Raw genomic sequence first — 23210 nt, forward strand, 5'->3', positions numbered from 1 at the left:
TTGATCTTATGGAAAAGTTTCTAAAATAAAGATTTAAAAATAATAAAGAGTGTCAAGATTACATGCAGAATCTCAGAGTAGCAACAGTCCATGTAGAATCCAAGAAGTTTCTGGAATCCCAAAGAGTGACAAGATTCCATGTAGAAACCCAAAGAATAGCAAGATTCCAGAATCCTGAAGGGCTGCTTGATAACAGTGATCATAATATGACCAGATTTGATATTAGCTTTGAAGTAAGTATACATAGGAAATCAAATACGTTAGCGTTTAACTTTACAAAAGGAGACTATGATAAAATGAGAAGAACAGTGAAAAAAAATTTAGAGGAGCAACTGCGAAGGTCAAAAATTTACATCAGGCATGGATGCTGTTCAAAAACACCATCCTGGAAGCCCAGACCAAATATATTCCGCATATTAAAAAAGGAGGGCGGAAGACAAAACGACAGCCGACATGGTTAAAAAGTGAGGTGAAGGAAGCTATTAGAGCTAAAAGAAAATCCTTCAGAAAATGGAAGAAGGAACTGACTGAAAATAATAAGAAACAGCATAAGGAATGTCAAGTCAAATGCAAAGTGCTGATAGAGAATGCTAAGAGGGACTTCGAGAAAAGATTGTGTTGGAGGCAAGAACACATAGTAAAAAACTTTTAGGTATATTAAAAGCAGGAAGCTGGCAAAAGAATCAGTTGGACAGCTAGATGACCGAGGAGTAAAAGGGGCAATCAGGGAAGACAAAGCCATAGCGGAGAGATTAAATTAATTCTTTGCTTCGGTCTTCACCGAGGAAGATTTGGGTGGGATACCGGTGCCGGAAATGGTATTCGAAGCTGATGAGTCTGTAAACCTGGAGGATGTAATGGGGCAGTTCTACAAACTGAAGAGTAGCAAATCTCCTGGACCGGATGGTATTTATCCCAGAGTACTGATAGAACTGAAAAATGAACTTGCGGAGCTATTGTTAGAAATATGTAATTTATCCTGAGAGTCGAGCTTGGTACCAGAAGATTGGAGAGTGGCCAATGTAACACCGATTTTTAAAAAAGGTTCCAGAGGAGATCCGGGAAATTATAGACCGGTGAGTCTGACGTCAGTGCTGGGCAAAATGGTAGAGACTATTATTAAGAACAAAATTACAGAGCATATTCAAAAGCATGGATTAATGAGACGTGGAGGGGCATAATCGAACGTCGCCGGCCAAATAGATCGCCGGCAATCTATGTTGGTGGCGGTGCTACAGCTGGCCAGAACCGTATTATCGGTTTAGCCCGGCCAAATGCCGTGGAGTTCGCTGGGTTTGAGATGGCCGGGTTTGTTTTTCAGCGATAATGGAAAGTTATGTCGGCCATCTCAAACCCTGGCCAAATTCAAGGCATTTGGCCGTGGGAGGAGCCAGCATTTTTAGTGCACTGGCCCCCCTGACATGCCAGGACACCAACCAGCCACCCTAGGGGTCACTGCGGTGGACTTCAGAAAAGCTCCCACTTGCATAGCTCCCTTACTTTGGGAGCTGAGCCCCCCAAACCCACTACCCACAAATGTACAGCACCCACTAAAATTGCTCCAGGGACTTGCATACAGCCTCTAGGACTTATTGCTGCTGTATAACTTTGGCACACCAGTTCACACCTGAAGACTAATCTCTCTGAAAAAGTCCTTTCTTGAATAACCACGTTTACTCACAGTTAACTGCAGATCAGAGGTTGTGCCCCACTGGCAAAGAGTCCCCTGGTACTAAGATTAGCAGTAGGACAGAGCTGGCACAATGGTGTACAATGCCCTCTTTCAGCACCATTCAAGGTAAGAACTACGTTCTCTAACGTGGGTAACACAGGAAAGGGAACTAAAACTGGCTTACAAAAATGGCCACTACCGCATGGACTTCAACAGGAAACAAAACAGGGCACACTCTGACCCAGTTAGCAGGGGGGGAAAGCACCATGGGAGTAGAGCCCAGTACCCTACACCCACCACAATGCATTGCTAATGTGACTCTGCAGGGCACCTAACAGAAAAGGTGTCACACTCACCCGAGAGCCACATCACAACCAGGGAAGAGCTGTCGGAGGATACAACACATTCTGCTGTCATGGAGGTGGGTATGGCATTTGAGGCTGGCATACAGGCTGGCAAAAAAGGTTTTTAGTTTTATTTTTTTAGTTTGGAAGGGGATTGGTGACCACTGGGGAATATGGGGAGGTCATACCCCATTCCCTTCAGTGGTCATCTGGTCAGTTGGGGCACCTTTTTGAGGCTTGGTCGTGAAAATAAAAGGACCAAGTAAAGCTGGCGAAATACTGCTTAACGCTGTTTTTGTTTTTCCATTATCGGCGAAAGCCAGCCATCTGGTAGCCACGCCCATGTCCCGCCTTCGCTAATCTACCGACACGCCCCCTTGAACTTTCGCCGGCGAAGCGACAGGAAAGCGGCGATGCTGTCAAAAATGCCACTTTTGATTATACCGATTTCGCCGCTTTTAAGAAATCGCCGGCCATCTCCCGATTTGTGTCAGAAGATGGCCGGCGATCACTTTCGATTATAAGCTGGAAAGTCAACATGGATTTAGTGAAGGGAAATCTTGCCTCACCAATCTACTACATTTCTTTGAAGGGGTGAACAAACAAGTGGATAAAGGTGAGCCGGTTGATATTGTGTATCTGGATTTTCAGAAGGTGTTTGACAAAATACCTCATGAAAGACTCCAGAGGAAATTGGAGAGTCATGGGATAGGAGGTAGTGTTCTATTGTGGATTAAAAACTGGTTAAAAGATAGAAAACAGAGAGTAGGGTTAAATGGTCAGTATTCTCATTGGAGAAGGGTAGTTAGTGGGGTTCCCCAGGGGTCTGTGCTGGGACCGCTGCTTTTTTACATATATATAAATGACCTAGAGATGGGAGTAACTAGTGAGGTAATTAAATTTGCGGATGACACAAAGTTATTCAAAGTTGTTAAATCGCGGGAGGATTGTGAAAAATTATAAGAGGACCTTACGAGACTACGAGACTTGGAGACTGGGCATCTAAATGGCAGATGACGTTTAATGTGAGCAAGTGCAAAGTGATGCATGTGGGAAAGAGGAACCCGAATTATAGCTACGTCATGCAAAGTTCCACGATAGGAGTCACGGACCAAGAAAGGGATCGTTGATGATACGTTAAAACCTTGTGCTCAGTGTGCTGCTGCGGCTAAGAAAGCAAATAGAATGGTAGGTATTATTAGGAAAGGAATGGAAAACAAAAATGAATATTGTGTTCAATTCTGGTCGCCGCATCTCAAAAAAGATATAGTGGAATTAGAAAAGGTGCAGAGAAGGGCGACGAAAATGATAAAGGGGATGGGACGATTTCCCTAAGAGGAAAGGCTAAAGCGGCTAGGGCTCTTCAGCTTGGAGAAAAGGCGGCTGAGGGGAGATATTATAGAGGTCTATAAAATAACGAGTGGAGTTGAACGGGTAGATGTGAAGCGTCTGTTTAAGCTTTCCAAAAATACTAGGACTAGGGGGCATGCGATGAAGCTACAATGTAGTAAATTTAAAACAAATCGGAGAAAATATTTCTTCACTCATCGTGAAATTAAACTCTGGAATTTGTTGCCAGAGAATGTGGTAAAGGCGATTATCTTAGCGGAGTTTAAAACAGGTTTGGACGGCTTCCTAAAGGAAAAGCCCATAGACCGTTATTATATGGACTTGGGGAAAATCCACTATTTCTGGGATAAGCAGTATAAAATGTTTTGTACTTTTTTAGGATCTTGTCAGGTATTTGTGACCTGGATTGGCCACTGTTGGAAAAAGGATGCTGGGCTTGATGGACCTTTGGTCTTTCCCAGTATGACAATACTTATGTACTTATGACAAGATTCCATGTAGAACCCCAAAGAATAGCAACATTCTGGAATCCTAAAGAGAGTGACAAGATTCCATACAGAATCTCAGAGTAGCAACATTCCATGTAGAACCCCAGAGAATATCAAGATTCTGGAATCCTAAAGAGTGACAAGATTCCATGTGGAATCTCAGAGTAGCAACATTCCATACTACAAATTCCAGGGCAAGCAGTTGCTTCCCATATCTGTCTTAATAGCAGACTATGGAGTTTTCCTCCTGGAATTTGTCCAAACCCTTTTAAACTCCTCCGGCAAAGAGTGTGTGACTAGCTACAGAAATGATCAGTCGTAGCAATAAAATGCCACAACAGGTTTTTTTAAAAATCACTGACTAAATTAATTTATGCTCCTCTGGCTGCAAATATTGATTGATGAGAGACACAGGTGTTGCTGCCAGAACCTCTCTGACCTCCTGCAATGTCCTGGCTTGTATGCCAGATATAGAGGGGATTGAGGGAAAATGGCGGAGGAGATCAAGTGGAAAGAGAAAAATGATTTAAATTATTATGTATTGCGAATACAGACAAAAGTTGTCTATTCAAAGATAAATAATCAGATATCTCAGCTCCTTACCATTGGGCTCAGGTTTGCAATTCGAAGCCACCTGGATTCCTCCATAGAGCCCCATCCCAAGCAACAGCATGAAAGGGAAGTACATCCTAGTGACTGCAGATAGACCCTGGAGACCTGAAACACATACCAGCACAAATTCAGAACAGTGTGAGAATTAAAAAGATGCAAATCAGGAAATGACCAAAAATACCCAAAAGCAAACCACACATTTTTGCCTGTGAATATCCCTATTCGGAAATTCTACAGGAGTCTCAAATGCAGATATTTCCCATTTAATAGAGCCCCAGTCATTAGTTATCAGGGTCGTGCAGGAAAGAGGTGACCTTTATCTGTTTGATTCACACATTGGTTTTAATAAAAGAAGTTTAATGCATATTTGTAGGTTGACTTGCATGCCCTAAGGGGCCCTTTTAGTAAAGGGTTGCCCCACAGCAACCCAAACCTACCGCCTGCCCAACGCGGCTGATGATGGTAGTTCTGCCTCGAGCATGTACAATTTCTGGTGGAATGGAAATTCTTTTCTATAATTATTAGCACGGCACTAACCTGGGCAGTGCCATGCTGGGTTACCATGGCAATCATTAATGCCACCTCATTGGGTGGCGGTAAGTGTTCCACCTGCATGGCCATGCGGTAAATGCAATTTTACCACATGGCCATGTCAATTTTTGGTAGAAACTTGGTAAAAGGACCCCTAAATTTGTAGCCAATGAATCAAACACAGGGTAACAAGAGCCATGTGGGTCTCAAACTGGAACAACTACGCATTTCTAGTTTATTCAGATGCAAGTAGAGGAGTGTGGTAGCCGTGTTAGTCCACTCTTAAGGTTATCAATAGAAATCAAACAAAATAAAACATGGAAAAGAAAATAAGATGATACCTTTTTTATTGGACATAACTTAATACATTTCTTGATTAGCTTTCGAAGGTTGCCCTTCTTCCTCAGATCGGAAATAAGCAAATGTGCTAGCTGACAGTGTATATAAGTGAAAACATTCAAGCATTACTATGACAGTCTGACAGGGTGGGAGGATGGGGGTGGGTCGGAGGTATGCATGGGGACATCAAAGCATATCATTGATATTCTAACAGGATGGGTGTGGATGGGTGAGGGGTGGGGTGATCAACAGAGACATACAGCTTTATGGTTTATAATGGGCTAGGAACCCCAGATCCTTGTTAAGACCTTTCTGTTGGGTGTTAAAATATTCAATCATTCTGACTTCAAAGGTCTTACGTTCTTGTATGGTTTTAAAGTTACCTTTCAGTATTCTCACTGTGAAATCACTGGTACAGTGTCCTGGTTCTGTGAAGTGCTGTCCCACCGGGGTGGGGGCCCTACTGGCTGTATTGTTCATATGATGTCTATGTAAATTGAATCTTGTCTTAAGCATCTGGCCTGTTTCTCCAATATAGCATCCTTCGTTACATTTTTTACACTGAATGATATATACCACATTGGAAGATGAGCAAGTGAAAGATCCCTTTATGTTGAATGTCTTTCCTTTGTGGATGACTGTGGGGTCCTGTGAAATATTTTGGCATAGTTTGCAACTGGATAAATTACAGGGAAGTGTGCCCTTCTGTTCCTTTTCAGTCTGTGATGGAAGTTTACTTCTGATTAGCTTGTGTTTTAAGTTGGGTGGCTGTCGGAAGGCCAGTACTGGTGGGGATGGGAATATCTCTTTCAGTAATTCATCCTCCTGGAGTATAGGTTGTAGATCTCTTATGATTTTCCTCAGTTTTTCCAGCTCTGGATTGTATGTCACTACAAGGGGAATTCTGTCTGTGGATTTTTTCTCCTTGTACTGTAGCAGATTCTCCCTGGGTGTTTTGAGGGAGGAGGCAATATTCTTGGAGATTATTTTGGGGTTGTAGCCTTTCTGTTTGAAGGATGCACTCAGGCTTTTAAGGTGTCTGTCAGATGCAAGAAAATAGTTCACATTTACAGTATATCATTTGTACATGATGCATTACATCAAGGGACAGATTCAATAATTAACACCGAAAATTCAGCAATTATAAAAGTCAGTGCTCAATGTTATTCTATAAACGATGCTCGGGATGAGTGCTGAATATCGCCAGATAGACGGCTAAGTTCCATTTAACTGGTCAGGAGCCATTCCTGGCCAGTTGAATGTTTAAAATATTGGGGGGATAGTTTTTTTACTACACTATCCACAGTGATAGGTGGGTCACAAAATTAACACAAACTCTTCCAACTTGTAAAAAAATTATTAGACACCACTCCAGTCACCAACAACAGCAAAGACATACCGGGAGCTGACGACTTGGCGAAGTACTTCAAGTAGAAAATCTTACAATTGCAACTTAAAATACCTGTCAGCCACACCGAATACAGCACACTCCTGGACTGCCTAGACCCAGATCCTGGAATATATCCAGCAGACAGAATCTGGACGGAATTCACAATAATACCGGAAGATCTTATCTCACAAACGCTTAAAAGATTCGCCAAATCTCACTGCAAACTAGATATATGCCCAAACAACCTCATGAAATCGGCCCCTCAACAATTTATAAAAGACCTAACAAACCACATAAACTATATGCTACAAAATGGACTTTTCCCAAGGGAAAAAGGTAACATTTTACTCACCCCTATACCCAAGGATGCAAAGAAAAATGCAAATGAACTAACGAAATATAGACCAGTAGCATCCATCCCCTTAATTACCAAAATAACAGAAGGCATAGTGTCCAAACAACTCACAGACTATCTAAACAAGTTCTCGATATTACACGATTCTCAATCAGGATTTCGCTCTAACCACAGTACTGAAACCGTACTAGTCACACTCATGAACAAATTCAAACAATTGATAGCAAACGGCAACAACATTCTACTGCTACAATTCGACATGTCAAGTGCATTCGACATGGTTGACCATGGAATTTTACTACACATCCTCGCATACTTTGGAATTGGAGGCAACGTTCTCAATTGGTTGAAAGGGTTCCTCACTACACGATCATATCAAGTGACTTCAAACTCGATTACATCAGCGACATGGAAACCTGAATGCGGAGTTCCACAGGGATCCCCCCTCTCACCGACCATATTCAACCTAATGATGACACCCTTGGCCAAATTACTATCGAATCAGAACCTAAACCCATATATATACGCTGATGATGTAACGATCTTCATCCCATTCCATCAAGATTTAAGGGACATCTCCAACGAAATCAAGCAAAGCCTACATATTATGAATTCCTCAGCAGATGCATTTCAGCTGAAACTCAAAGCTGAGAAAACCCAGTGCCTGGTACTCACCTCGCAATATAATAAGAATAAATTTACCACCATCAACACACCTAAACTAAATCTACCAGTTTCGGACATCCTGAAAATCCTCGGAGTCACCATTGCTCGACATCTTACACTTGTGAACCATGCAAATAACATAACCAAAAAGACGTTTCATTCAATGTAGAAACTAAAAAGAGTTAGACCATTTTTTCCAAGGATTGTCTTCCGCAATCTGGTACAATCACTGGTACTCAGTCATCTGGACTATTGTAATTCACTCTACGCTGGCTGTAAAGAGCAAATACTCAAAAAACTCCAGACAGCTCAGAATACGGCAGCCAGGCTAATATTCGGCACACCAAAATACGAAAGCGCGAAACCCCTACGAGAAAAACTACACTGGCTCCCACTAAAAGAACGCATCACGTTCAAACTTTGCACTTTAGTCCATAAAATCATCCATGGTAACGCCCCAGCCTACATGTCAGATCTAATAGAACTACCACCCAGGAACGCAAAAAAATCTTCCTGCACACCCCTCATTCTTCATCCTCCCAAGTGTAAGGGTTTGAAATACAAATCAATGCACGCATCTACCTTTTCCTATACAAGCACACAGCTCTGGAATGCGCTGCCATGTAACTTGAAAACGGTCTATGAACTGACCAATTTCCGCAAATTATTAAAAACCTATCTCTTCGACGAGATATATCACAAAGATCAACATGTGTAATTGTGTAATCTTCTGAACTTTTAGTACTGTCTTATAATGTCTTTTGCTTTAACACCATCATGTAATTCACCACCATGTAACACAAACCCTCTGTAAACCTAATGTTTATTCACTTCTATTTCCAGTACCCATGATGTATTGTAAGCCACATTGAGCCTGCAAAGAGGTGGGATAATGTGGGATACAAATGCAATAAATACATAAATAAATAAAAACATTCATAATAAAACAAGAGACCCAATAACTTAAAATTAAAACATCCTGTGTAAAGTGTAAAGAAACTCATAATTGAACTTATTGAAGAGTTGTTGAAGAAGAAAGCCTTCAATTTATGTAATTTATCTGGAAGCGCATTCCACAGTTGAGACCTTTTAACATTTATTCCAATCGGATATTTTTAAAATGAGGGAACGTCCTAGAACACTTTTTCTGCTGACCGTAAAGGGTGAGGTGGATGGTACATTCTCAAATGTTTTGCCAGTGTCAAAGGAACATCATTGATTCCATGTTTTGAAAATAAGGTCCAGAATTTTAAATTGTATATACATTTAATTGGTAGCCCAAGTAATCTTAATAATATCGGGGAGTTATGATCAAATCTTGAGGTGTTAGATAAAATCCAGATACTGCATTCTGTGCCAATTGTAATGATTTCAACATATTTAGAATACCCAAGAAATTTGAGTTGCAATAGTCAAATAATGGCTTTACAAGTGCCTGTACAATCCTTCTGAAATGATCTTCAGACAATAAGTTTTTCAATCTTCTTAAAACCTTTTTTTATTAAAAAAATCTTTTTTTACCAATAGCCTGAGATGAGCTTTAAATGAAATTGAAAAGTCTAAGACAACAACCCCAAGAAATTTAATTTCTCGTACTAGTGAAATAGATGTATCTCCTATCATAAGTTTCTCAGAGTAAGATATATTTGGTTGATTTGACAAGATTAAAATTTGAGTTTTAGACATATTTAACTTCAGCCTATTTAATCGTAGAGAGACATAGTTTCAAAAATTTCAGGGACTCCCCAAAAGATCCCTTAATAAGGACAGAGAACTGAATATCATTAGTATAGAGTCTGTATGAGACATTTAGTCCCGCAAGGAGTTTGCACAGAGAGATCCATGGTTAATGATGGTCCCCACATTGCTTGGAGGGTTTTTGAGCCAATGATAGAAAAATGCTGGATGTAGTCAGGATATTGAATAAATTCCGTAATCTACTAAGAATTATTTCCAGCGGAAACTGAGGCCCTTTTTCCTCCAATAAAGTAGATCCTTGGATTCTGAAGAGCATCTATGGATTCCTCATAGTGAAGATTATTCGTTATTCCACTGTCTTGTGAACTGAGTGAGTACTACGCGTTTGAGTGGAAAATATTCTCCAGCTGTGAAGTGCAGAGGTGCAAGGGAACTATTTTTATTCAACTCTTGTATTTAATGAATCTAAGTGAATTTTAATTTATTTGGGTCAATTGGACTTCACGTTTGTACCTTTTGAACATATTTCTCTTTACGATCTTCTATTATGTGAAAATTGGCAACTAATATTTAAGAGATCCTTTTACTAAGGTGAGCTTACAGATGTAGCACACGCTACCGATTTGAAAGTGATAATTGTTAAGAGACCCCACAGGTATAAAATGGACTTCTTAGCATTTACCCTGTACTGATCATTAGCGTGTGCTTAATCGGTTAGTGCACCTTAGTAAGGTGACCCCAAAGGGATCAGTCAAAGAAACTGGGTCTACTCATATCACCCCTCTCCTCAAGTCACTTCACTGGCTTCCGATCAGGTACCGCATACAGTTCAAGCTTCTCCTACTAACCTACAAATGCACTCGATCTGCAGCCCCTCCTTACCTCTCTACCCTCATCTCCCCGTACGTTCCTACCCGTAACCTCCGCTCTCAAGACAAATCCCTCCTTTCAGTACCCTTCTCCACCACCGCCAACTCCAGGCTCCGCCCTTTCTGCCTCACCTCACCCCATGCCTGGAACAAACTCCCTGAGCACATACGCCAGGCCCCCTCCCTACCTATCTTCAAATCACTGCTCAAAGCCCACCTCTTCAATGTCGCCTTCGACACCTAACCACTATACCTCTATTCAGTAAATCTTGAGTGCCCCAACTTGACATTTCGTCCTTTAGATTGTAAGATCCTTGGAGCAGGGACTGTCCTTCTTTGTTAAACCGTACAGCGCTGCTTAACCCTAGTAGCGCTCTAGAAATGTTAAGTAGTAGTAGTAATAGTACTAATATCCTAAACTGATTGTTTTGTTAAAAACAAATGTAAAATGTGTCCAGCCTTGTGTGTAGGTCAGAGATAATTTATCTTCAACCCAAAGAAAAAGAATATGTTAAAATTATATAATTCTAAAATCCCCCTTACATGAATCCACATGAAGGTTAAAATCATGTAAATTAATAGTTTCCCTTGACTTAAAATCTTGAGCAATCAAAGCTTCAAACAGAGGGGACACATCTGTGTAGAGTGTTCCAGGGCTGCTATAAACTAAACATATGTATAAATGAGAAGACCAGAGATTCAATATTTTCGGAATTGAAAAAACACTTATTTTCCAACAAACTCAAACTCATTTTTGAAATGATTAAAAGGCCACTTTCTCTCTTATTTGTTCTAAACTGGAAAAAAAAAGAGGTTCTTTTACAAAGGGACGCTGAAAAATGGCTTGCGGTAGTGTAGGTGCAGGATTTGGGTGCGTGCCAATCCATATTTTTTAACACGCCTGTAAAAAAGGCCTTTTTAAAAATGTTTGCCGAAAATGGATGTGCGGCAAAATGAAAATTGCCGTGCGTTCATTTTGGGTCTGAGACCTTACCGCCAGCCATTGACCTAGCGGTAAAGACTGACACGGTAACTGAGCAGTAATGACCTATGAGCGCCAAATGCCACTTGGGGTGTGTCCGTTATGCACTCCTGAAAATAAAAAATAGTTTTCAGACGTGTGTATCGGACGAGCACTAAAAATGAAATTACTGCAAGAGCCACGCGGTAGTCGGGCAGTAACTCCATTTTGGCACACATTGGGCACGCGTAGAATGCTTATGCGTCTTAGTAAAAGGAGCCCCCTAAAGAACATAATTGCTTCCGGATTGCGGTATCACTATTTCAAAGCCATGATTCAGTTATACATAAAACGAACTCTGAAGATCAGGTTGCAGTCAATGGACTCAGATATAAACTAGAGCCTCAACTAAAAATTCTGGGAATTTTTATTTGGATAACAATCCTACTTTTGATCATCGTGTGAATTTGCTGGTTTGAAAGGAAACCACATCTCAAAAAAGATATAGTGAAATTAGAAAAGGTGCAGAGAAGGGCGACGAAAATGATAAAGAGGATGGGACAACTTCCCTATGAGGAAAGGCTAAAGCAGCCAGGGCTCTTCAGCTTGGAGAAGAGACAGCTGAGGGGAGATATGATAGAGGTCTATAAAATAATGAGTGGAGTGAATCGTTTGTTTACTCTTTCCAAAAATACTAGGACTAGAGGGCATGCGATGAAGCTACAAAGTAGTACATTTAATATGAATCGGAGAAAATGTTTCTTCACTCAACATGTAATTAAACTCTGGAATTCGTTGCCAGAGAATGTGGTAAAGGTGGTTAGCTGAGCGGGGTTTAAAAAGGGTGTGGATGGCTTTCTTTAGGAAAACTCCATAGACCATTATTAAATTGACTTGGGGAAAATCCACTGCTTATTTCTGGGATAAGCAGCATAAAATGTATTGAGTTTTCTGGGATCTTACCAGGTACTTGTGACCTGGATTGGCCACTGTTGGAAACAGGATGCTGGGGCTTGATGGACTTTTGATCTCTCCCAGTGTGGCAATACTTATGTAAGATCATAAGAGCATAAGAATAGCCATAGTGGGTCTGACCAATAGTTCATCTAGCCCACAGACTAATACTGCCCGGTCCTAACATATAAGGGAAAGAGACCATTTCCCATGGAGAAAGAATTCCAGCAGTGGCCAATCCAAGTCACAAGTACCTGGCAGAAACCCAGTTAGTAGCAACATTCCATGCTACCAATCCCAGGGCAAGCAGTGGCTTCCCCCATATGTCCATCTCAAAACAGACTATGGACTTTTCCTCCAGGAACTTGTCAACCCCCTTTTTAATACCAGTTACACTAACCACTGTTACCACATCCTCTCAACAGATTCCGGAGCTTAACTATTCTTTCAGGGGAAAAAATATTTCCTCCTATTTGTTTTAAAAGTATTCCCATGCAATTTCATTGAGTGTTCCCTGGACTTTGTGCTTTTTGAATGGGCGAAAAATTGATTCACCTCCACCTGCTCCACACCACTCAGGATTTTTTAGAACTCATCCGTCTCCCTTCCAAACTGAAGGCCTTTCCTCATATGGGAACAGTTCCATCCCCTCTATCATTTTGGTCGCTCTTCTCTAAACCTTTTCTGATTCCGCTATATTTTTTTTGAGATACGGCAACCAGAATTGAACCCAATACTCAAGGTAAGGCCACTCCATGGAGCGATTATAATATTTTTGGTCTTATTTTGCATCCGTCTCCTAAAAATTCCTGGCATCCTGTTTGCTTTTTTGGTCACTGCTGCACACTGGGAAGAGGATTTCTGCTTGTTGTCTACAATCCTGCTTATTTTCAAACGAGAAGGGCGGCCATCTTCCGACACAAATCGGGAGATGGCTGCCCTTCTCCCAAAGCCAGCCAAATCGGTATAAGCGAAAGCCGATTTGGCCGGCTTCAACTGCATTCCGTCGCGGGGCCGGCAAAAGTTCAAGGGGGCGTCTCGGCAGGGTATGGAAGGCGGGACGGGAGCATGGTTACGAGATAGCCGCCCTCGGCCCATAATGGAAAAAAGAAGGCCGGCCCTAATGAGCATTTGGCCGACTTTACTTGGTCCATTTATTTTCAGGACCAAGCCTCAAAAAGGTGTCCCAAATGACCAGATGAACATCGGAGGGAATCGGGGATGACCTACCCGTACTCCCCCAGTGGTCACCAACCCCCTCCAACCCTAAAAAAAATTACAAACATTTTTTGCCACCCTCTATGCCAGCCTCAAATGTCATACCCAGCTCCATGACAGCAATATGCAGGTCCCTGGAGCAGTTTTTAGTGGGTACTGCAGTGCACTTCAGGCAGGCGTACCCAGGCCCATCCCCCACTACTTATTACACTTGTGGTGGTAAATGGGAGCCCTCCAAAACCCACCCGAAACCCACTGTACCCACATGTAGGTGCCCCCCTTTACCCTTTAAGGGCTATGGTACTGTTGTACAGTTGTGGGTATTGGGTTTTGGGGGTTTTGGGGGGCTTAGCACCCAAGTGGAGGAGTGGCCTAGTGGTTAGGGTGGTGGACTTTGGTCCTGGGGAACTAAGAAACTGAGTTCGATTCCCACTTCAGGCACAGGCAGCTCCTTGTGACTCTGGGCAAGTCACTTAACCCTCCATTGCCCCATGTAAGCCGCATTGAGCCTGCCATGAGTGGGAAAGCGCAGGGTACAAATGTAATTTAAAAAAAAAAGGGAAGGGAGCTATGTGCCTGGGAGCAATTAATGAAGTCCACTGCAGTGCCCCCTAGGATGCCCGGTTGGTGTCCTGGCATGTGAGGGGGACCAGTGCACTACAAATGCTGGCTCCTCCCATGACCAAATGGCTTGGATTTGGCCGGGTTTGAGATGGCCAGCCTCGGTTTCCATTATGGCCGAAAACCGAGGCCGGCCATCTCTAAGTCCGGCGATCTCAACATTTGTGTACCTCGTCAGCACTGGTGCCCTGAGTACTTAGGTCGCGCCAATAGTGTTTCACATTTGACAGTTGAAACGCTGCTCACCATGTAAATTGGGAGGGGATGGAGCTGGTGGTGCGAACTCGTAGCGCGGGTGTGTGGCGGTGCAAGTGTGTTGGGGGCAGATTGTGCTTACGTTGGTGCTGTTCAGGCCCCCTCTTTGTCAGTGTGTCTGTGTGCGGCAGGCGGGACTCAGCTGCTGCAGCTTTTATGTCTGAGTCCGTTGGCGCCTCTTGCTTGAGACGCGTTGAAGTTTCCCAGGCAACATGGTGATGTCACCGGAAGGCTTCAGACATTACGAACCAGGCTTCAACTTCCTGGCAGTCGGCTTCAGAACGTTGGAGGTGCAAATTATTATAGTAGATAGTTTAGAGAGGTGATAAAAATACTAAACACCACTGGTCTTTCAGCACTCCACAATACTGAGTAGTGGACATTTGGGACACTGGAATGAGAGTGGAAAGACAGTGATAATCCTAGAGTGGTAAGGGGAAGCCAATTATTAACATTTTGGTAGCCCTTACGGGGAAAAGGGGAATAGCACAGAGATATTATATTACTGATAATATTAATGTCTGAGATCAGAAAAATCTTATGCCGTGGTAAACAACTCATGCTCTTTCAGTGTGACGTATCTGAGACTTTTAATGCCATTGATCAATATCAAATATTAAGCAAAATTAGGGGTCCTTTTACTAAGGTGCATCGAAAAATGGCCTGCACTGGTGTAGACACGTGATTTGGACGCACACAGGTCCTTTTTGGGCTGAAAATGGACGTGCGGCAAAATCAAAATTGTTGTGCATCCATTTCGGGCCTTAGACCTTACCGCCACCCAATTGACCTAGCAGTAAGGTGTCACATGTTAAGCGAGCGCTAGCGGTCTATGGGCGTACAATGCTGATTACTGCTCGGTTAGCGCTGCGAGGCAGAAAATTTCTGACAGACTTAGTGGATGCACATAAAAAGCATGAAATTACCACCCAGGCCACGCGGTAGATGAACGGTAGTTCAAAATCAATGCGTAAAAGGGCCCCTTAGCGCTTTGGGCATGGGAGGTAATGTGCTGAAATGGTTTTCAGAATTTTTGAAGAAAAGAAGATATTGTGTTAAGGGTGAAAATTCAGTTTTAGCAACATGGGGGACTCATTGCGGAGTTCCACAGGGTTCCCTGCTTTCGCCTTTGTCTATGACTTCTCTGGGGGGAAAATGCTGTCTAATCTGGGTATTCTTTAATCTTCTGCTGCTGAGGTTTTAATTTGAAATCATGCATATGTGAATTTTGAAGACATGAATGTGTTTGTCCAGTATGGTATTCATAGATGACTGGATGTATTACATTAAATTGGTTTGTCTTGGGAATTCGGATGGGATTATCGGAAGGAAGATTATGCTGCACTCTGGGGAAGTGGTCTAAAGTTTTTGGTGCATTCCTTGATTCTAAATTACCTTTTGGGATACAGATAAATGAAGTAGTAAGGAAAACGTTGTTATACAATACGTTCATATTTAACTTCCGAACGTCTTCAGGTAGTGGTTCAGGCAATCATTTTACCTCAGTTAGATTACCTAGGAACCAAATGGTGGAACTCCTTAGCACCCAAAATAAGAAATGTTCAGGAATATACTGGATTCCACAAAATCCTCAAATCGTTCCTATTCAAACAAACCCTCACAAAGAGCGACCATATCTCAAACAGACTGGGAGAATGGGCGTGCAAGTGGCAGATGAAGTTCAATGTTGACAAGTGCAAAGTGATGCATGTGGGTAAGAGGAACCCGAATTATAGCTACGTCTTGCAAGGTTCCGCGTTAGGAGTTACGGATCAAGAAAGGGATCTGGGTGTCGTCGTCGATGATACGCTGAAACCTTCTGCTCAGTGTGCTGCTGCGGCTAGGAAAGCGAATAGAATGTTGGGTGTTATTAGGAAGGGTATGGAGTCCAGGTGTGCGGATGTTATAATGCCGTTGTATCGCTCCATGGTGCGACCGCACCTGGAGTATTGTGTTCAGTACTGGTCTCCGTATCTCAAAAAAGATATAGTAGAATTGGAAAAGGTACAGCGAAGGGCGACGAAAATGATAGTGGGGATGGGACGACTTTCCTATGAAGAGAGGCTGAGAAGGCTAGGGCTTTTCAGCTTGGAGAAGAGACGGCTGAGGGGAGATATGATAGAAGTGTATAAAATAATGAGTGGAATGGATCGGGTGGATGTGAAGCGACTGTTCACGCTATCCAAAAATACTAGGACTAGAGGGCATGAGTTGAAGCTACAGTGTGGTAAATTTAAAACGAATCGGAGAAAATTTTTCTTCACCCAACGTGTAATTAGACTCTGGAATTCGTTGCCGGAGAACGTGGTACGGGCGGTTAGCTTGACGGAGTTTAAAAAGGGGTTAGATAGACCGCTATTAAATGGACTTGGAAAAATTCCGCATTTTTAGGTATAACTTGTCTGGAATGTTTTTACGTTTGGGGAGCGTGCCAGGTGCCCTTGACCTGGATTGGCCACTGTTGGTGACAGGATGCTGGGCTAGATGGACCTTTGGTCTTTCCCAGTATGGCACTACTTATGTACTTATGGCTTCCCCTTACCACTCTAGGATTATCACTGTCTTTCCACTCTCATTCCAGTGGTTATTACTCTATTTACCATTGACTTTCTCTTTGCTTCATGTACAATTTCTCCATCATAAAAGATTTTCAAAATGTTAAACATCCATCGCTATCCCAGTTTGTTTATGATATTATTTTGTAAAATTGAATTCTTAAAACAAATTACTTTCTTATGCATTACTCTTTGTTATATATCCAGTAGTGTTTATTGTAAGCCACATTGAAATCATCTTATTTTTGATAATTACTCTGCTTTTGCAACAATCGCATTGGCTCCCTATTAGTGACAGAGTTGATATTAAACTGGTAACATTATTATATACAACTTTATATGGTAAAGGTACAGAACGTTTCATTCACTATCTCTCATTTCCTATTAACCCTACAAATTCCTGGTACCGATCTTTGATGAAACTTTGTTAATTGATCATTCTTTTGGATATCATGGAATCAAGCAGTGGAATAATCTTTAGGTGGATTTAAGGCAAATTTCATCTTATTTTCTTTTTTTTGTGTGTGTGGAGTGGAGGAGTAGCCTACTGGTTAGTGCAGTAGACTTTGATCCTAGGTAACTGAGTTCGATTCCCACTGCAGTTCCTTATGACTCTGGACAAATCACGTAACCCTCCATTACCCCAGGCACAAATAAATACCTGTATATACTATCCACCTTCTAATCAAAAGAGAAAAACGCCCATATTCCGACCTAAATCGGGAGATGGACGTCTTTCTCTCGCGGGCGCCCAAATCGGTATAATGGAAAGCCGATTTTGGGCGTCTTCAACTGCACTCCGTCGCAGGAACGAATAAAGTTGACGGGGACATGTCAGAGGCGTGGTGAAGGCAGAACTGGGGCGTGGTTATCGGCCGAGGAGAGATGGGCGTCTTTAGCTGATAATCGAAAAAAAAGGCGTTTTTACTGCAATTTTGGGTCACTTTTTTTTTTACCCTTTTTTTTCCACGAACAAGTCCCAAAAAAGTGCTCCAACTGACCAGATGACCACTGGAGGGAATCGGGGATCACCTGCCCTGACTCCCCCAGTGGTCACTAACCCCCTCCCACCAAAAAACCCCCCACTTTACAAACTTTTTTTCCCAGCGTGTATGCCAGCCTCAAATGCCGTACCCACCTCCATAACAGCAGAATGTGTTCTATCCTCTGACAGCCTTTCCCTGGTTCTGATGTGGGTCTCGTGTGAGTGTGACACCTTTTCTGTTATGGGCACTGCAGAGTCACATCACCAATGCATTGTGGTGGGTGTAGGGTATTGGGCTCCGTGATTCCACTAGCTTGTGTTAAATGCTCATGATGTTGGTAGTTGGTAGGCTCTACTCCCATGGTGCTTTTTCCCCTGCTTACTGGGTCAGAGTGTGCTCTGTTTTGTTTCCGGTAGTCCATGAGGTAGTGGCCATTTTTGTAAGCCAGTTTTAGATCCCTTTCATGTGTTAGCCACATTACAGAACTTAGTTCTTACCATTGTACACCATTCTGCCAGCTCGGACCTACTGCTAAACTCAGTTCCAGGGAGACTCGTTGCCAGTGGGGCACAACCTCTGATCTGCAGTTAACTGTGAGTAAACGTGGTTATTCAAATAAAGAACGTTTTCAACGAGATTAGTCTTCAGATGTGAATTGCTGTGCCAAGGTTATACAGCACCAACAAGTCCTGTCCCTGGAGCACTTTTAGTGGGTACTGCAGTGCACTTCAGGCAGGCAGACCCAGACCCATCCCCCCCTACCTGTAACACTTGTGGTGATAAGTGGGAGCCTCTAAAACCCACTGTACCCACATGTAGTTGCCCCCTTCATCCCTAAGAGCTATGGCAGTGTTGTACATTTATCCCTCCCACGACCAAATGGCTTGGATTAGGACGTTTCTGAGCTGGCCGTTTTTAGTTTACATTATCGCTAAAAAAAAAAAAAACGCCCAGCTCAGAAAGGACCAAATCCATGGCAGTTGGTCCGTCCAAACCGTATTTTTGAAACGAAAGATGGACGCCCATCTTTTTCGAAAATACGGTTTGTCCCACCTCTTCACGTACCTGTTTTCGAACATAGACGCACCATGGAGATGGGCGTTCACATTCGATTATGCCCCTCCACGTAAACCACTTTCAATGTAGTTGCAGAGGAGTGTGGTAGCCGTGTTAGTCCACTCTTAAGGTTATCAATAGAAATCAAACAAAATAAAACATGGAAAAGAAAATAAGATGATACCTTTTTTATTGGACATAACTTAATACATTTCTTGATTAGCTTTCGAAGGTTGCCCTTCTTCGTCAGATCGGAAATAAGTAAATGTGCTAGCTGACAGTGTATATAAGAATCCTGAAAGGTAACTTTAAAACCATACAAGAACGTAAGACCTTTGAAGTCAGAATGATTGAATATTTTAACACCCAACAGAAAGGACTTAACAAGGATCTGGGGTTCCTAGCCCATTATAAACCATAAAGCTGTATGTCTCTGTTGATCACCCCACCCCTCACCTATCCACACCCATCCTGTTAGAATATCAGTGATATGCTTTGATGTCCCCATGCATACCTCCTACCCACCCCCATCCTCCCACCCTGTCAGACTGTCATAGTAATGCTTGACTGTTTTCACTTATATACACTGTCAGCTAGCACATTTGTTTATTTCCGATCTGACGAAGAAGGGCAACCTTCGAAAGCTAATCAAGAAATGTATTAAGTTATGTCCAATAAAAAATGTAGTTGCAAAAACCACAGAAAGGCAGTGTATCAAGTCCCATTTCCTAAACTGTAATCTGCAATTGTTGTAAATGTCTATATCCAGTTCAATATCTATGGTGTTTTACCTGCCTAGATAGAATCTATTGATGAGACTCATGCGGTTATAAATCACAAGAAAAGAATAGAATAGAATCTTCATCTTAGCCCATTCCCCAAAAACAAATCTTTCCCTGTGTAGAAACATCCTGAATTTCTGGAGATTGTCAGAAAATGTTTGGGTGACTTAACCTGGGAAGCTGGAAAGATTCAGTTCCCTCCACAGCACAGTTGATGTCCGTCTGTTTCTCTGTTCTGTAGGTTTCAGCAGGAGGTAGAAGCTGTATCTACATGAATTTATACTGGAGAATCAACTCATTATTTGAGGAAGGCATCAATTATCTGAAACCATTATTACAGGAAGAAACCATGGGAACATTGACAGAGAGAAGGAAATTATGGGCCAATAATCACAGCAGGATATCCAAAAATTCACCAGTGCAGAACCTCAACAACAAACTATAACCTCTCCCACGACCTCATATTTACAGAGCACTGTCTAGGAGGTCTCTGTGCCTAGCAGTCACTGTACCAGGACAGAATTACAGACTGTGCCTATGAGAGGAGGGAATGAGGTTTACTAACATAGTAGATGATGGCAGAAAAAGACCTGCACGGTCCATCCAGTCTGCCCAACAAGATAACTCATATTTGCTACTTTTTGTGTATACCCTACTTTGATTTGTACCTGTGCTCTTCAAGGCACAGACCATATAAGTCTGCCCAGCACTATCCCCGCCTCCCAACCATCAACCCCTCCTCCCAACCACCGGCTCTGGCACAGACCATATAAGTCTGCCCAGCACTATCCCCACCTCCCAACCACCAGCCCCGCCTCCCAACCACCGGCTCTGGCACAGACCGTACAAGTCTGTCCAGCACTATCCCCGCCTCCCACCACCGGCTCTGGCACAGACCGTATAAGTCTGCCCAGCACTATCCCCATCTCCCAACCATCAGCCCCTCCTCCCAACCACCGGCTCTGGCACAGACCGTATAAGTCTGCCCAGCACTATCCCCACCTCCCAACCACCAGCCCCGCCTCCCAACCACCGGCTCTGGCACAGACCGTACAAGTCTGTCCAGCACTATCCCCGCCTCCCACCACCGGCTCTGGCACAGACCGTATAAGTCTGCCCAGCACTATCCCCACCTCCCAACCATCAGCCCCTCCTCCCAACCACCGGCTCTGGCACAGACCGTATAAGTCTGCCCAGCACTATCCCCACCTCCCAACCACCAGCCCCGCCTCCCAACCACCGGCTCTGGCACAGACCGTACAAGTCTGTCCAGCACTATCCCCGCCTCCCAACCACCAGTCCCGCTTCCCACCACCGGCTCTGGCACAGACCGTATAAGTCTGCCCAGGTTGTGGGTTTTACTCCACAACCTCCTCTATGCTGTCATCCCTACAGGAGAATTGAATCTGAGGAGAGTGCTAAATGTAGTGGGCTTCGATTTTAGCAACGCTCTTGACATGGTTCTACATACAACCCTTATAAATAAATTGAGCACCTCAGTAGGGACTCTAAAGTGATTGACTAGGTAAGAAACTGGTTGAGTGGGAGGTGATGAGACATAGTTATAAATGGAGTTCACACTTAGCCTAGGGGCATTATCAGCGGTCTTTACTTTGGTTCTTTCTAACAGTTTTGTGATCAATATTGTAGAAAGGCTCTCAGGTTTACGTCTTTGTGGATGATGGAAATGGAAGGAAGTGGAGACAACATTCACAAGTAACAAAGAAACCAGAAAAACAATCCACAGGGAATGATTAAAAGCAACCAAATATTTATTATACAAATAAGGCCCATTTTTAAAAAAGGTTCCAGGGGAGATCCGGGAAATTATAGACCGGTGAGTCTGACGTCGGTGCCGGGGAAAATGGTAGAGGCTATTATTAAAAAGAAAATTACAGAGCACATCCGAGGACATGGATTACTGAGACCAAGTCAGCATGGCTTTTGTGTGGGGAAATCTTGCCTGACCAATTTACTTCAATTCTTTGAAGCAGTAAACAAACATGGGGACAAAGGGGAACCGGTTGATATTGTGTATCTGGATTTTCAAAAGGCGTTTGACAAGGTACCTCATGAAAGGCTACAGAGGAAATTGGAGGGTCATGGGATAGGAGGAAATGTCCTATTGTGGATTAAAAACTGGTTGAAGGATAGGAAACAGAGAGTGGGGTTAAATGGGCAGTATTCACAATGGAGAAGGGTAGTTAGTGGGGTTCCTCAGGGGTCCGTGCTAGGACCGCTGCTTTTTAATATATTTATAAATGATTTAGAGATGGGAGTAACTAGCGAGGTAATTAAATTTGCTGATGACACAAAATTATTCAAAGTCGTTAACTCGCGACAGGATTGTGAAAACTGTAATTTTTCAGGACCTTACGAGACTGGGAGACTGGGCGGCTAATGGCAGATGATGTTTAATGTGAGCAAGTGCAAGGTGATGCATGTGGGAAAAAAGAACCCGAATTATAGCTACGTCATGCAAGGTTCCACGTTAGGAGTTACGGACCAAGAAAGGGATCTGGGTGTCATCGTCGATAATACACTGAAACCTTCTGCTCAGTGTGCTGCTGCGGCTCAGAAAGCAAGTAGAATGTTGGGTATTATTAGGAAAGGTATGGAAAACAGGTGTGAGGACGTTATAATGCCGTTATATCGCTCCATGGTGCGACCGCACCTTGAGTATTGTGTTCAATTCTGGTCGCCGCATCTCAAGAAAGATATAGTGGAATTGGAAAAGGTGCAGCGAAGGGCGACTAAAATGATAGTGGGGATGGGACGACTTCCCTATGAAGAAAGACTAAGGAGGCTAGGGCTTTTCAGCTTGGAGAAGAGACGGCTGAGGGGAGACATGATAGAGGTATATAAAATAATGAGCGGAATGGAACAGGTGGATGTGAAGCGTCTGTTCACGCTTTCCAAAAATACTAGGACTAGGGGGCATGCGATGAAACTACAGTGTAGTAAATTTAAAACAAATCTGAGAAAATGTTTCTTCACCCAACGCGTAATTAAACTCTGGAATTCATTGCCGGGGAATGTGGTGAAGGCGGTTAGCTTGGCAGAGTTTAAAAAGGGGTTAGACGGTTTCCTAAAGGACAAGTCCATAAACCGCTACTAAATGGACTTGGAAAACTCCAAAATTCCAGGAATAACATGTATAGAATGTTTGTACGTTTGGCAAGCTTGCCAGGTGCCCTTGGCCTGGATTGGCTGGGCTCGATGGACCCTTGGTCTTTTCCCAGTGTGGCATTACTTATGTACTTATAAAGACCCTACCGCAGCTGTGTTTCAGGTTCATGCCTGTTTATTCTCCCATTATAATGGGGATTACTGGAGTAGTAACGTGGAGATATGTGAGGAATGAGGATCCAGTCAAGGAGATGGTTTCTCAGGGATGATAGCAGAGGAGGAGTTAAAAGTAGTAAATCAGATTGTAGTGGCGTTCCTAGGGGGGGGGCGGTGGGGGCAGTCCGCCCCGGGTGCACGCCGCTGGGGGGGTGCTGCGCGC

Source organism: Microcaecilia unicolor, unplaced genomic scaffold (genome assembly GCF_901765095.1).
Source record: "Microcaecilia unicolor unplaced genomic scaffold, aMicUni1.1, whole genome shotgun sequence".
NCBI classification, from domain to species: domain Eukaryota; kingdom Metazoa; phylum Chordata; class Amphibia; order Gymnophiona; family Siphonopidae; genus Microcaecilia; species Microcaecilia unicolor.